Genomic DNA, 15,138 nt, shown 5'->3' with positions numbered 1-15,138 from the left:
ATATAGCATACATTACTTCCTTCCAATAAAGTAAAAAACATGCACAGATGGTAACATGATAAAATTGGGCATCTTTGAGGCAGTGATGAAAAGTTTAAAATACAGACTTTCAAAATAAATAAAAGCTATATGTAACATATGTAAGTTGTGATTGGAACTTGAATAACGGAACATTATCTTTTTTATTGTAATTAATTGATAAAAGTGGTTTTTAGTAGCATATAAGAGCATTCCTAGAAGAGACTGGCCCTCATTCTTGGAGTTAAATTGACACACATGTACCCACACATGTATATGTTTGTAAGTATCACAGATGCAGGATGTATAAGCTCAATGAAAAAAAAAAACACACACTCATGTCACACAAGTCAAGAAGCTGAATGTTACATGTGGCCCAGAAGCCCCGACACTGTGCTCTTTTTCCTATCACTGTTCTTGCTTCTCTTCAAATTCACCACCTTGACTCTTAACATTAGGTTAATTTTGTCTTTTTTGAATTTTGTTTAAATGGAATTGCATTTCTTTTGTCTCTGACTTCTTTTGTTCAACATTATATTTATGAGATTTATCCATGTGTTGCAATAGCAATAGTTTGTTTATTTTATTTCAATTTTATTTCTTTCTGGGTATACATTACAATTTATTAATCTGTCTTACTGATGGTGGTCATTGGAATTTTCCAGTTTGGGGCTGTTACAAATAATGCTGCCTTTTACATAGTAATGCTGCTTGTACATTACTCTTGAGTGTACTGCACATTGCTCTGCATATCTGTTGAGTAAATAACTTGGAGTAGAATTGCTGATTCATAGTGTTTATCTAAGTTCACTTTTACTAGATAATGCTAATTGGTTTATCAAAGTGGTTATGTAAGTTTACTAACTCAGCAGCAGCATATGATAGTTCCTGTTTCTTCGTATCTTTAACAGTACCTAGTATTGTCATTCTTACATTTTAGCTGTTTCGGTAGAAGTATGGTGTGTTCAGTTGTGTTTTTAGTTTGCATTTTCCTGATGAGTAATGAAGTTGATCACATTCTTAAAATACTTTATTGGTCTTTTGGTTTTCCTCTTTTATGATTTCCTTGTTGAAATCTCCTGCCCATTTAAAAACATTTAGTTGTTTGTCTTCTTATTAATTTGTAAAGGTTCTTTATGCATTTTGAAATCGAGCTCTCTGATGATTATAAGTTCTATATGTATATATATCTTCTCCCATTCTTAGCTTTTTTTTATCATTGTCTAGATGATCTTTTGATCAACAGAAGTTATAAATTTTAATGAAACTCAGTTTATCAAGTTTTATTTGTGCTTCTTCAGTGGTGGGCAATATCTTCGCCTCCATTTTTTTTCCCTTATCTTCTGCTTGCTTTATTCTTTGCTTTTTATACTTAGGAGTATTATTCATCTGGAATTGAGTTTTGTGAATTTAATGAGATAGAGTGTAATAATGGATGTCAAGATGACTCAGCATCATTTATTTGAAAAACTCTCTTTCCCTCATGCTCTGACATGTTTGTCCCAGATCAAGTGTTCCTATGTACTGCGTTCTGGTTTGGCAATCAGTTCCACCTCATTTGTCTGACTATCCTTGTGCCATACTGTCATAATTAGCTTTAGTGTAATAAAGATCAGTATCTTGTTGAGTGAGGTCTTCCCACCTTGTCCTTTTTTGCAAGAAAATCTAAGCTATTCTTGATTCTTTGCATTTTCATTTAGATTTTAGAATTACTTTGACAATATCTGAAGGAAAAACAACTTTGCTGGGGTTTTTGCAAGGAATGGAATATATAGATCTATTGCAACTGGGGTTATATTGCATCAGTTAACCTCTTAAGATGGTGACTTCCAAACTATGAACATCATATAATCTTTGCATTTTTTCAGTTTTTCTTAAAAGTTCCCAGTAACAATTTTTAGATTTTTTATGTAGAAGTTTTACATGTTTCTTTTTTGATTTTAATATTTTAATATTTTCTACTTGTATGTTCTTTCTTGTAGTTTTTGAATCGACTTTATGGAGACTATTTATATTGTTTAAATGCAATAAAAATACTCATTTTGAGTGTATATTTTAATGACTTTTGATTAATTTTTATGTCCATATAACCATCACCACAATCAATACACAGAGTATACCCATTTCCCCAGATAATTCCCTTGTGCCTATATTTGATTTACCCCATCCCTGCCCAAGGCAAACACTTACGTAATTTTTAACATTCTAACTTAAATTCGTCTTTTCTAGGGTTCCATGCAGATGAAATTATACAGAATATACTTTCTTGTTTCTATCTTCTTTCACTCAGCTTTTGAGATTTTAAGATTCATCCATGTCTTTTTGTTTATATGAGTGGTCCATTCCTTTATATTCCTGAATAGTATTATGTTGCTATCCCACAATTTATCTATTCACTTGTTGGTAGATATCTGTTTTTTTTTCCAGTTTGGTGCTGTTATAGTTAAAGAGAAAGTATCCTAGATTTACAATGGTTAGACTTAGATTTTCGACTTTACCATGGTGAGAAAGCAATACGCATAATAAATTACCTGAAATATTCAACACTTTATCATAAAATAGACTTTGTATTAGATGATTTTGCCAACCATAGGATAAGGTAAGCGTTCTGAGTACGTTTAAGGTAGGTTAGGCTAAGCTTTGATGCTTGGTGGGTTAAGATATTTTCAGCTTAAGATGGATTTATCAGGATGTGACCCCACTGTAAGTGGAAGAGGATCCGTAGGTGCTTGTCTTCCTAAGAAACTTTTGAGCCGTTTTGCAGTATGGTTGTTTCATTTTATATTTCTGTCAATGATGTGTAAAAATTCCATTCGTTTCATATTCTTGTCAATACTTGCTATTGACAATCTTTTTAAGACTTTATAATGGCTGGGTAATCATATCTCGTTCGGTTTTGTTTTTCATTCTCCTAATGATTAATGATAAGTTTTTTTTTTTCTCATGTGTTTATGGGCCCTTGAAATGTGCTATTTTTTAAAATTGGGCTGTTTTTGTTATTGAAATGTCAGAGTCCTTTATTCTGAATATGTATCACTTCTCAGATATATATATATTGCAAAAAAAATGTTTTTCTATTCTGTGGCTTATATTTCCCTTCTGTTAAATGTCTTAAGAACAAGAAGTTTCTAATTTTGATAAAGTCCGTTGTTTTAAGAAATCTTTACCTACTCCACAGTCATGAGATATTCTCCGATACTTTCTTCTGAAAGTTTGTAGTTGTAGCTTTTATGATTAGGTATATGATCCATTTTCACTAACTTGTGTGTGACAATTTAAAGGTTGGCTTTTTTTTTTTTTTTAATCATCCATATGTATATCAATGTTTCGGTACCACTGAATTACCTTGGCATATTGGTTTAAAATCAATTGACCACATATATCTGGATCTATTTCTGGACTCCATACTATTCTGTCACCTATATGGTTACCCTTATGTCAGTATCTTACTGTCTTCATTCCAGTAGCTAAAGCAAATCTTGAAATCAGGTAGTGTAAATCTTTTTTTTTTTTACAATTGATTTGACTTTTTTTGGTTATTTGTATTTTCATGTAAATTTTAAAATTGGCTTGCCAATTTTTTTTAAAAAAATCTGCTGAAATTTTAATTAGGATTTTTTTCAGTTTTTAATTAAATTTAGGGAGAATTGTTATCTTAACAATACTGAGTTTTTCAGTCTATGAACTTCTCTAGAACGCCATTCCTTGAGATCGTTAATTTCTCTCAGCAACTTATTGTAGTTTTTCATTGTAAAGGTTTTATACTTATTTTTATCTTTTTAATTATTTTTCATGGCTTTGATGATATTTTAAATTAAATTTTTTACTTTAAACTTCCAATTTTTAGTTAGAAGCCAAACAAAAAATAACAAATACTATGTGTTTCCTTTTAAAAATTATAGAAAATGCAAATAATCTAATAGAGAGCAAATCGATGATTAACTATGTTCGTTATACCTCTTTAGAGCTGAGAAAAAAGGGAAGAAAATTTTAATTGTGTGTCAGTCTTATATAGAAAGACCACTTACTTTTAAAAATTGACTTTGTATCCTGCAACTTTGCTTAATCCACTTAATTTTAGTATCCTTTGGTAGATCGTTTAGACTTTTTCAACTCATTTAGTATTTCTAATACTATTTGTAGTTTCTTTATTATTTTCTATGTATAAAGCAATGTCACCTGTAGTTTTAGTGTTATTTATACTAATAGCTAATGTTTGAGAGTTCACCAGTCCTGCCGTCTTTGCCTTGAATTATTTTCTGAGAAAGTTTTAAATTACGAATTTAATTTCTTTAATGAAGAAGTAACTATTCAGAATTTCTGGGTGTTTTTTGTTTCGTTTTGTGTATCAGTTTTGGTCATTTGTTACTTTCAGGAAATTAGCCATGTTATCTAAGTTGTTTGATTTATTCCCATAGAGTTTTTCACAACTTTTAAAATTATTTTGTTACTTTTAAATATTTGTGGGATCTCTAATGACATTCCCTCTTTCATTCCTGATATTCTTAATTTTAGTTTTTTTGACCATTTTAGAATAGCTGTTGATTTTTTAACATTGTGATTTCCCCCCTAGAAATTAGCTATTAGATTCATTTTTTTTCTATTTTCTATTACATTGAATTTCACTCTTATTACTTCCTTTTAGTTATTGCAGGTTTACTCACATTGTTTTTTCTACATTCTTAGGATGGAAACTTAGATCAGGAGTATACAAACTACATCTCATGTGCCCAATCTGCTTGCCACCAGTTTTTGTAAATCAACTTTTATTGGAATATAGTCGCATCATTTGTTTATATATTGCCTGTGACAGCTTTCACATTACAGTGGTAGAGTTAATGGTTGCAACAAAGATAATATGTCCTAAAAGCTTAAAATATTTACTGTCTTACCCTTTACTGAAAATGTTTGCTGACCCTTTGCTTATATTTTTTATTTTAGATAATTATTCTTTTCTAATATGAGCATTTAAAGCCTTACCTTTTCCTCTAGGCACGGATTTAGCTGTATTTCACAAATTTCTTTATGTTGTTTTCATTTTTATTCTACATTTTTTCTGACTTTATGATTTCTTCTCTGACTTACAAATTTCAGAGGTGCATTTTGAGATTGACATTTGCTCAGTCAACATAATTCCGTGAGATCCATCCAAGCTGTATTAATAGGTCATTACTTTGTATTTCTGAGTAGTATTTTATGATACGGTTGTATGACAGTTTTTTTAACCATTTACCCACTAAAGGACATTTAGGTTTTTTCCAGTTTGGGGCTATTATGAAAAAAGTGGAAATGAACATTTGTGTGTTTTTTTTGTGAACATAAGTTTTCATTTCTCTGGTGATAAGTCCCCAAAGGTGAGATTACTGGGTTTATATGGTAAGTACATGATTAGTCTCACCAACAGTGTATGATCGTCCAGTTTATTTTCATCAGCATTTTGGTGTTGCCTTTTTTTAGTCATTCTCTTAGGTATGTAGTGATATCGTGGTCTTAATTTGCATTTTCCTAATGGATGATTTGAACATCTTTCCATGTGCTTGTTTGCCACCGATATGTCCTCTTCAGTGAAATGTCTGTGCATGTCTTTTTCCCATTTGGTAATTGTACTGTTTTTTTTTTACTTTTGAGCTTTTAGAGTTCTTTTTTTATTTTCAGTACAAGTCCTTTTTCAGAAATGTGGCTTGCAAGTATTTTTTCCCAGACTGTAGTTTGTTTCATTCTTTTAATAGGGTCTTTGGCAGAAGAAAATTGCATTTTTGTTGTAGTCTAACTTATCATGGTGTCATGTCTAAGAAGTCTTCACTTAGCCCTAAGTCCTGAAGATTTTCTCAAAGTTTTGTGGTTTTATAAATAGTTTTAGTTTTGAGTCCATGATCCATTTTGAGCAAAGTTTGTGTAGGGTGTGAGGTTTACGTCAAGGTTTGTATTTTTGCCTATGAATGGCCAGCATTTGTTCAAAAGGCTTTCTTTCCTCATACAGCCTGTTTTTTAGGACCTTTTAAGGCAGAGCTGGGCTAGGGTGGCTGTTAGTCTTGGACTAATAGTGCCACACACAGATCATGCGCTGGGATTTCTCCTTAACACTCAGCGTATTTAATGAGGCACCTTGTTTCCGGCCAGAGGGAACACAGGCAACTCTCACCCTTCTGTGAGATGTTTGTATTGCAGCTCCTTCCTGATTGTTCTTTCCTCAGAAGCTGTTCTAACCTTGAGAACTTTCAGGTGTTATTCAGCCAAAGACTCACAGTTATTTCTGTTTATAACTCCTGCCTCTTGGGTACTCTGTCCTCCAGATTCTAGTCACCTTGGCCTTCCTGAAATGCGGTTTTAGTCTTGTTACCTCAGCTTCCTGGGTTCTGGATATTCTCTAATGAGGGAAATACTGCCGTGCAGGAAACCTGGATAGTGGTGGGACTCACCTCACTTGTTTCTCTTTCTTCTGGATTTATGGTTTTGTGCTGCTTGGTTTGTCTGAAAATAGTTGTTCTCTGTATTTTGTACAATTTTCTAGTTGGTATGGAAAGTAATTCTAGACCATCTTACTCCTTCAAGGTGAAAAATGAAATTTGATTTTTTTGTTTTAATTATTTCTTTTATTAATTTTGTTTTAGTTTGCTTGTGTATAATCCATTTCAGTATATTGAACTAGTATCCTGAAACCTTCACTTATTAGTCCTAATTATTTATTTAGAATTCTTTCTAAATAAATATGTATATACAGTCATTTTGTCTGTGAGTCCTGGCAGTTTAGCCCAACTTACAGTCCTTACACCTTTTTGCTTTTCTCGGCTTGTAGTACCACCTAGTACTGTTACCAAACTAAAGGGGTTTGTTCGCACACATCAAAGCCCAATAAGACACGGACAGGAGTTTTCAGGAAAGAAAGTAAGGGTTTATTTAAGGAAATGGTACCAAGCCCAGAGACACAGGTGAGCTAGTACTCAAACACATGGCTCCCCAATGGTGATATAGGGAAAAAATCAGTCATGGTAGATAAGGGAGTTGGGGTCCTGGGCTCTACTGATTGATCAAGGCTAGGGTAGGAGGCAGGTAATCATTCCATCAGGCCCTGATGTCAGTCATGGCATCGTTTTGTCTGGTTTTAACGGGACGTGGCCAGTAGGGTCTTTCTGTCTCCATGGGTCCCAGGCTGAAATGCAACAGAGGTCAAGATGTTATCTTTAGTTTTACTGAAACTCTGCTATATTCAGGGCCTATAGACCTGAGGCTTTAATCCTTAGAGACTCTGATGCTGAATAGAACCTGATGTCCTAAGGGCTTAGTGGTTAAGGGAGTGGACGTACCATATGCCTGAAGGTGGAAGAATCTAGTTGAAAGGAAGCAAGTTAAAGCCCTATTAGACTGAACAAAGGTAGCGTGAGTCAGGGAAAAAGTCTTACTAAAGAAAAGCAGTTCCTGTGTGGTTGCAGTACCTTTGCTGCAGTTTTCTATAGAACTGGTTAGAGCCGGCGTTCTTTTCTTCATCTCAGAAGGAAAGCTTTGAACGTGTCGTCATTAATTTTGATGTGTCCTCTCTATTTATGATAAATACTTTTCATCAAATATAAGAAGTCTTTTGTGTTTATAATTAACCAAGAGTTGCTGTCATTATGTGTACTGAATTTTATTTTCTGATTTATTGATTTTTTTGCATACCCTGAGATGACCATGTAGTTTTTCTCCTTTTTCAGCTAATATGGTCTATTGATTTATTTTTTAAATGTTAAACAAATCTTGAATTCCTGGAAGGAATCCAGTTTCTTTGTGATGTAAAATCTGTTTTCTCTCTTGAAGAATTTTTGGTGTTTTTGAACATATTTTGGTGAATTTTTGATGTTGAAGAATGATTGGTGTTTTTTCTTTGTTTTTGTTGGTTTTTCTGAAATATTTGGTGTACTTCACAAATAAAGACATCTGATCCTGGATCTTCCTTTTTGGGAAAGTTTTTAAATTAAATTTTTAATTTAATAGTTACAAGTCTCCCCAGATTTTCTCTTTTGCCTAGTATCAGTTTTGGTAGAGTCTATTGGCATAATGCAATTCATAGTATTCTCTTATTATTCTTTTAACATTCATATATTCTATGATAATTTTTTCTTTTTATTTCTGATACTTATTATTTGCATTTGCTAACTTCCTTCCTCCCTCCTTTTCTTCCTTCTCTCCTCCCCTCCCTCCCTCCTCCGTCCCTCCTCCCTCTCCTGCCTTCCTTCCTTCCTTCCCTTCTTCCTTCCTTCCTTCCTTCCTTCCTTCCTTCCTTCCTTTTCTCCCTTCCTTCCTTCCATGTCTTTGTGCAGTGATTGATCAATTTTATTCATATTGCCAAAGAAACGTTTACTAAGAGGGAAGTAACAAGAAACCATTAGGTTGAGGATTATATAGTAGTATTTTCCCCTTAGCTCAGCATGTAGACATCAACATGCAGACATCATCAGCATGCAACAGAGTTACGTGGAAGGCTTATTAAAACAGATTGCTGTGTCCTACCCCTAAGATTCTGATTCAGTGGATCCCCAAAGTCTGAGAAGTTCCAGGATATGCTGTTAGGAAGCTGGTGACTCAGGAAAGCCAGTGGTATAAATTCTAGTCTAAAAGTTGTCAGGCTCAAGACCCAAGAAGAGCTAACTTTTCAGTCCAATTTCGAAGGCCAGAAAAGACCAATGTCGCAGCTCCAACTGTCAGACAGAAAGAGTTCCCTCTTAACATTTTTATTCTGTTCACTTCTTCAGTTGAATGGATGATGCCCATTCACATTAAGAATAATCTGCTTTACTCGGTCTGCCCATTCAAATATTAATCTCATCCAGAGACACCCTCACAGATAAACTCAGAACAATATTTAACAAAATATCTGTACCCCGGAAGCCAGTCAATTGACACACAAAATTAGTCATTACACTAAATGATCTTGATGCTACTCTGTTCTAAGAACACATTTTGAGAACCAGTGTTTTAAGTGATCATCCTCCAGAGTGCAAGGTTAATTCTCGATTTGTCTAAGTTCTCTTCCCAGACAATGCATCTTAGTATAACTTTATTTGCCCCTAATTTTTCTAACACACTTCTACATGTATGTATATGTATGTGTGTATGCATCTGTTTAGATTTACTCAAGTGTTTATCATTTTTTGTTGCTTATCATTCCTTTCCGAATACTTGATTTCCTCTGGCCTCATTTTCCTCCTTCTTGAAGAATACTCCACCTCCTTAGTATTTCATTTAATGCAGGCCTGCCACTCATGAAGTCTCTCAGTTCTTATTTGACTAAAAATCTTTGAAATTAACCTCTTTTTTTTAAAGGATATTTTGGACCATCATAGATTCTAGGTTGGCAGACTTTTTTTGTTTTTGTTTATTTGTTTTTTGAGTGCTTTGATGATATTATTCAACTGTCTGTTGGTTTTCATTTCTTTGTTTTCTTCACCGTTTTGCCTTTTTTTTTTTTTAAAGGTTAACTTTCAGTCTTATTGCTGCTTCTCTGCTCATGTCCTTACTCTTTCTCACCCCTGCTGTCTGCTTTTAAGGTTTTCTCTTTCTTTGGTATGTAGCACTTTTACTGTGATATACTCAGGCTCTGTGTGGTTTCTTTGTATTTATCCAGCTTGGGATAAATATAGCATATAGTGCTCCTCAGATCTGAAATTTGGTGACTTTCATCAGTGGCTGGAAAATTCTTAGCCATTACTTCTTTAAATATGCCTCTCACTCAATATCTTTCCAAGACTTAAATTGTATATATACTCGACATTTTCTTTACTTATCACCTGTGTATATTCTCATTCCCTTCTTCCCCGCCACTCCATTATTCTGAATTTTTTCTTTGACTCATAGTGCATTTTACTAATTCTCTCTTTAGCTGTTTCTAATCTTCTGAGTTCTTAATTTCATTTTTTTGTATTAGAATTTTCATTTTATTTTTTATAGTTTAATATTCTCTTCCAGTTGTCTGGCTTTAATTCATTAAAGCCATTATTTGGCTTCTCCTGGACCTTTCTCTGTGATTTTGTGTTTCTCCTGCTATTCAATAATATCTTCTTGTCTACTTTAATGTCTTTTGTTTTCATTATATTGTGAAGAAGCTAGTATATGAAAGATTGTAAAGAGAAATTAGGAAAGTACAAAATGTTGGGGTTTGTTTTTTCTCCTAGAAAAAAAGTTACATTTGCTTTTGATAGGCACCAGCAATCCTACATGACATAATACAGACTAGGGCTAGTCATGTCCTGTCCACTACGACTCTAGGGTATAATTTACAGAGTCCCCTTTGAATCATAGGGTTCTTCTAAGGGCTTCCTCCCTTTTGGTAGGCCCTGAACTTCAGATTTTTTCCATACACTTGTTAAAAATTTTGTTCAACTGCTGAACTATTGGAACAGCTTCTTCCAAAAACATATGCATGTGAGAACAGTGGCTCAGATACCAAAATTACCTCTTTCGAGTTTCTTCTTTTTAGGATCATGGTCAAATAATGGGTGCCTGTCTTAACTTTCCATTGCCCTCAAGAGTTTGTTTGATTTTGTTTTGGTTTTTATCCAGCTTTCCTAGTCACTCTAAGCAGGGGGATCAGATTGTTACTAAAGGTGGAAATTCAAATTCTTTTCATGTAGCTAGTTTGTTTATCATTACAAATTAGATTGAGTATAAACATTGAATGGCTTAGTTTTTTTTAGTTACTTTTTTCCACTGGGTTATGTTAGATCCATTTATTCTATTCCTTAATTATATCATATGAAAATTAAATTTTCTTGTAATTTTTAACTTATAAAAAAATTAGTCAAGTATGATATAAGTTTAATATCTCATCTAATTAAATCTTTCAACTCCTTAACTTTCTTTGTATTAGGCTTTTAATGGCAATTCTTTCTGCTTCATTTTCTTTAAACTTATCTATATTTTTATTTTTATTTTTTTTATTTTTCAATTACAGTTTACATACAATATTATATTAGTTTCATAGTGATTAGACATTTATATAACTTATGAAGTGATCACCCTGAAAAATCTGCTGCTCATCTGACACCATAGTTATAACAGTATTATTGACTATGTTCCTTATGCTAAATCCTATGTCCCCATGACTATTTTGTAACTATCAATTTGACTTTCTGTATGATTTACTCCACTAAGTATATACCCTCTAGGACCCCATGTTGTTGCAGGTGGCAAGATTTCATTCTTTTTTATGGCAGAGTAATATTCCATTGCGCGTGCGTGTGTGTGTGTGTGTCTCTCTCTCTCTCTCTCTCTCTCTCTCTCTCTCTCTATATATATATATATATATATATATTGTCTGTGTGTATCTGTCTCTCTGTCTCTTTCTCTCTATATATAGTGTGTGTCTCTCTCCCTATCTCTCTCTCTATATGTATATATGTTTATATATACATATATATAAACATATATACATATATATAATTAACATATATATATATAAATATATATATAAAATTTCTTCTTTATCCATTTATGGACACCCAGGTTGTCTTCTTGGATATTGTAAATAATACTTGACCGTATGGATGCACATGTCCCTTGGAAGTAGTGTTTTAGGTTTCTTTGGATAAATATACAGAAGTGGAATTACTGAGTTCTTCTTTGTCTCTTATTATAGTCTTTGGTTTCTTTTTTTAATTTTTGTTTTTCAATTAGAGTTTACATTCAGTCCCCCAATTAGTCTAGTACCCACCTGGTACTATCCATAGTTATTGCAGTGTTACCGATTATATTCTCTATGTTCACATCCCTGTTATTATTTTGTAATTACCAATTTATAATTCTTAATCCCTTTTCCTTTTTCAGCCGCCTCCCAGACCCCCTCCCATATGGCAATCATCAGTTTGTTCTTTGTATCTATAAGTCTATTTCTGTTTTGTTTGCTCATTTATTTTGTTTTTTAGATTTCATATATAAGTGAGATCATATGATATTTGTCTTTCCTTGACTTATTTCACTTATCTTAATACTCTCTAGATCCATGCATGTTGTTACAAATGGTAATATTTTGGTTTTTTTATGACCAACTAATATTGTATTGCATATATGTACCATTTCTTCTTTATCCAGTGGTCTACTGATGGGCACTTAGATTATTTCCATATCTTCACTGTTGTAAATTGCACTGCAGTGAACATATGGGTGTATATATTTCTTCAAATTAGTGTTTTGAGTTTCTTTGGATAAATATCCAGAAGTGGGATTACTGAGCCCCTTTTTTTCTCTTTGATAGCCTTTATTTCAATGTCTATTTTGTCTGGTATAAGTATTGCTACCCTAGGTTTTTCATTTGTTTCCATTTTCATGAAATATCTTTATCAGTCTATGTGTGTCTTTATGATCTGAAATGAGTCTCTGGTAGGCAGCATATATAATGGTCTTGTTTTCTTATCAATTCAGCTACCCTATGTCTTTAGATTGGAGCATTTCATCCATTTACATGTAAAGTAATTGTTGATAGACATGTAGTTATTATTTTATTATTCATATTTTTTATCTTTTTTTTCTGTTTTTCTTCTTCTTAAAGATAAATATGCAGAAGAGGAATTGGTAGATCAATTTCTAACTTTTTTGAGGAATGTCCATTCTTTTTCCTGTGGCTGCAGCAATTCGAAGATCCACTAACACTGCACAAATGGTTCTCTTTTCTCTACATGTTGTTTCTTGACTTTTTGATAACAACCATCCTAGTATCTTGCTGTGGTTTTGATTTGCATTTCTTTGTTGATTTTTCATGTATCTGTTGGCCATCTGTATATCTTCTTTGGAGAAATTTGTTTTCATGTCTTCTACCCATTATTTGATTGAATTGTTTATATTTTTGTTATTAAATCATGTTCGTTTCTTATATATTTTGGATAGCAGCCCCTTATTTTATATATCATTTGCAAATGTATTCTCTCATTTAGTAGGTTGTCTTTTTGTTTTTTTGGACAGGACGTTTTTAGTTTGACGAAGACCCATTTGTTTATTCTTCCCTTTGTTTTCCTTGATGGAGGAAACACCCAAAAAGAAACTACTGAGACTGATGTCAAATAATTTATTACCCATGTTTTCTTCTAGGAGTTATATTGTTTCAGATCTTACATTTAAGTCTTTAGTCATTTTTTAGTTTATTTCTGTACAGTCTAGTTTCTCTTTTTTATGTGTTATCTGTCTGGTTTTCCCCACGCCATTTGTTAAAGAGACTGTCCTTTCTCCAAGGCATATTTTTGCCCCCTTTTTCATAGATTAATTGACCATATAAGTAAGGGTCTATTTCTGTTTCTATTCTGTTCCATTGATCTATTTGTCTGTTTTTGTGCCAGTACCATACTGTTCTAATTATTATAGCTTTATAGTATAGTTTGAAATCAGGGAGCGTGATACCTTCAACTTTGTTCTTTCTCAAGATTGTTTTGACTATTTGTGGTCTTTTGTGATTCTATATAAATTTTAGGATTTTTTGTTCTAGAATGAAAATAAAGACTGGTATTTGGGTAGGGACTGCATTGAATCTGTAGATTGATTTGGGTAATATGGTCATTTTAAAGATACTAATCCTTCTAGTCCATGAGCATGGTATATCCTTCCATTTATTTGTGTCCTCTTCAGTTTCTTTTTTCAATGTCTTACAGTTTTCAGAGTATAGGTCTTTCACCTCCTTGGTTATATTTATTTCTACGTATTTTATTATTTTTTTGATGCAGCCATAAATTGGATTGTTTTCATAATTTCTCCTTCTGATCATTCTAAATGTAATGGATTTCTTTACATTAATTTTGTATTCTGCTGCTTTACTGAATTCATTTACTAATTCTATTAATTTCTTGATGGATTCTTTAGGGTTATTTTAAAAATATGTGTTACCTTGCCATCTGGAAATAGTGACAGTTTTACTTCTTCTCTTCCAATACAGATGCCTTTTTTTTCCTTTGTCTTATTGCTGTGGCTAGGTCTTCCAAAACTATATTGAATATTAGTGATGAGAGTAGCCACTGTTGTCTTGTTCCTGATCTTAAAAGAAAAGCTTTCAGCTTTTCACCATTGACTATGGTGTTAGCTGTGGGTTTGTTTGTGTACAGCCTTTATCTTGTTTAGGTAAGTTTTTTCTATAACCACTTTATTTTCAGTTTTTATCATAAATGGATATTGAATTCTGTTAAATGATTTTTCTACATCTATTGAAATGATCTTTTGATTTTAATCCTTGGTTTTGCTGATGTGATCAATCACATTAATTCTTTTGTGGATATTTGAATCATCTTTGCTTCCTTGGTATAAATCTCACTTGATCATGTTGTATAATCCTATTAATGTATTGTTGAATTCGTTTGCTAGTATTTTGTTGAGAATTTCTGCATCTGTGTTCATTAGAATATTGATCTGTAATTCCCTCCTTTTTTGCAGTGTCTTTGTCTGGTTTTGGAATCAGGGTAATTCTTTGTAGAATGAGTTTAGAAGTGTTCCTTGTCTTCAAATTTTTGAAATAGTTTGAGAAGAACAGGTGCTAATTCTTTAACTGTATGATAGAATTCAGCTGTTAAACTACGGAGTCCTCTACTTTTATTTTGGGGAAGGTTTTTGATTACTGTTTCAATTTCTTTGCAAGTAATCATCTGTTCAGATTCTCTGTTTCTTTCTGGTTTAGTCTTGGAAAGTTGTGTGTTTCTAGAAATTTATCCGCTTCTAAATTTTTGAATTTGTTAACACAGAACTGTTCATAGTATTCTTTAATGATCTTTTGTATTTATATAGTATCAGTCATAATCTCTCTTCTTTCATTTCTAATTTTATCTATTTTGGCTTTTTTTTTTCCTTGAAGGTCTTGCTAGAGGTTTGTCAAATTCATTTATCCTTTCAAAGAACCAGCTCTTAGTTTCAATTATCTTTTCCGTTACACTTTTTAGTGTCTGTTTCATTTATTTTTACTCTGATCTTTAATATTTTTTCTATTTACTTTGGGATTTATTCTTTCTATAGTTCTTTAGGAGTAAAGTTAGATTATTCACTTGCAATTTTTCTTGCTTCTTGAGGTAGAACTGTATAGTTACAAACTTTCTTATAACTACTTGTCTTGTAGCCCATAAATTTTGTTAAGTTGTGTTTTCATTTTCATTTGTCTCAAGGTAGTTTTTGTTTCCTGTT

The 15,138-nt window shown here is 32.6% G+C and overlaps 1 protein-coding gene across 13 annotated transcripts in view; it reads left to right on the top strand.

The window, feature by feature from the left end:
* NBEA (neurobeachin) overlaps nt 1–15,138 on the top strand; it is a 629,692-nt gene that overhangs the window by 244,267 nt on the left and 370,287 nt on the right. The gene's annotated exons all lie outside the window — the stretch shown is intronic.

This window comes from Pteropus medius, unplaced genomic scaffold (genome assembly GCF_902729225.1).
Source record: "Pteropus medius unplaced genomic scaffold, Ma_sr-lr_union100, whole genome shotgun sequence".
NCBI classification, from domain to species: domain Eukaryota; kingdom Metazoa; phylum Chordata; class Mammalia; order Chiroptera; family Pteropodidae; genus Pteropus; species Pteropus medius.
The sequence above is the reverse complement of the archived record's forward strand: the minus strand, read 5'-3'. Positions and strand labels throughout refer to the sequence as shown.